The 1,437-nt window shown below is 33.2% G+C and overlaps 1 protein-coding gene across 2 annotated transcripts in view; it reads left to right on the forward strand.

Moving 5' to 3' along the window:
- Nucleotides 1-1,437, forward strand: part of slc9a7 (solute carrier family 9 member 7) — a 61,440-nt gene that overhangs the window by 45,509 nt on the left and 14,494 nt on the right. The gene's annotated exons all lie outside the window — the stretch shown is intronic.

Genomic DNA, 1,437 nt, shown 5'->3' on the forward strand with positions numbered 1-1,437 from the left:
GACCAGGGAGGATGATTCAACCACTCAACTACTAGATGTCGCTGAAAACAACAAATCCTACACACTGTGCCTTTTAATTTTTAAACCTGTTATTTAAAGCAAATTTAAATGTTTATCTCATTTGTGAAAATTCAAGCTACTAACTGCATTTGAAAACGCTACTGTAGTGGTATCAGAAAGCAAATAAATGGAAAGTTTTGAATAAAAATTTAAATTTATTTAATTCTGAGGCTACTTTAGGGTTTAATGAAATAAGTAGCTTACTGCTAGTAAGCGCTAGCAGCTACTAGCTTAATTTGGTAACACTACTATAAACGTGGTGAGTTTGTTCTTCCTGCAGAGTTCATTTTATGACTAAATTTCCAGTAAACACGCACATAATATGTATTTTGATCTTTTGTTTTTAAATCATGGAGCCTATAATATAATAATGTTTCTGCTGGGAATGTAACATCAAGCCCATCAATTCTTCAACAGCTGATTATATTGTCTTCAAACAAATCAAGTGTTGAAAATTACACAGCGAATCTCACAAACGATATTTCTCTTACACACCATTGTCAGTTTTACATCATGTGTTTATTTTATTAATAGAAATGTGAAAATAATCCAGCTGGAAGTGCCAGCAGCTGCTGTCGGCACTGCAGATAACCACAAAATGTCATGTAAATCTCTAATGTGAGGGAGACATAATATGGAGTTTGCATGAACTGAATGAAAATGAAATTTTGGAAATTAAAGTTGTTTTAAAGATTCTCTGAATCTTTTGATGATATTATGGACAGGAAATGACATCACTAAGTTCCTCTCAATTGTGCGTTGAGAAATGTTTGTGCACACAGTTGTTCACAAAGTGGCAAACTCACCCCATCCTTGCTTGTGTACGACACCTGTTTCTAATTAACCTGTTCACCTGTGGAATGCTCCAAATACATTTTAAGCATTTCTCAACTTTCCCAGTCTGTTTGTATGTTTGAACAATAAACATTTTGTGTATTCAATGGAATATAGGTTTAAAAGGATTTCAAAATCACCTTATTCTGTTTTTTATTTATGTTTTACGCAACGTCCCAACTTCATTTGTATTGGAGTTGTAAATTATCTGTGAAACCTCAAACTGAAATTGTTCAAAAAGCTGATGCATCTGCAACAGGTACGATTACAGAAAGATTAGAATCAACAGCTCTTTAAAAATGTCTAAAATATCTTTACAAGGGACTGTTTCACATAGTGTTTGTGTTCTAGCATGTTATGAAGCAAACTTTAGGTTCAATGAAGTCAGAGTTGGATGATTCACCCTCCAAGGATTATTAACTTCCAAACAAACTGCTGTAAACCTTTCTTCCTTCAGTCGTTCACTACAAAAAATAAAGAAATATATACTCTGAACAAGTTATACTCTGCGGGGTAAATGATTTTTTTTTTCCTCAATAAATT

Source organism: Austrofundulus limnaeus, unplaced genomic scaffold, assembly GCF_001266775.1.
Source record: "Austrofundulus limnaeus strain Quisiro unplaced genomic scaffold, Austrofundulus_limnaeus-1.0 Scaffold329, whole genome shotgun sequence".
NCBI classification, from domain to species: Eukaryota; Metazoa; Chordata; class Actinopteri; order Cyprinodontiformes; family Rivulidae; genus Austrofundulus; species Austrofundulus limnaeus.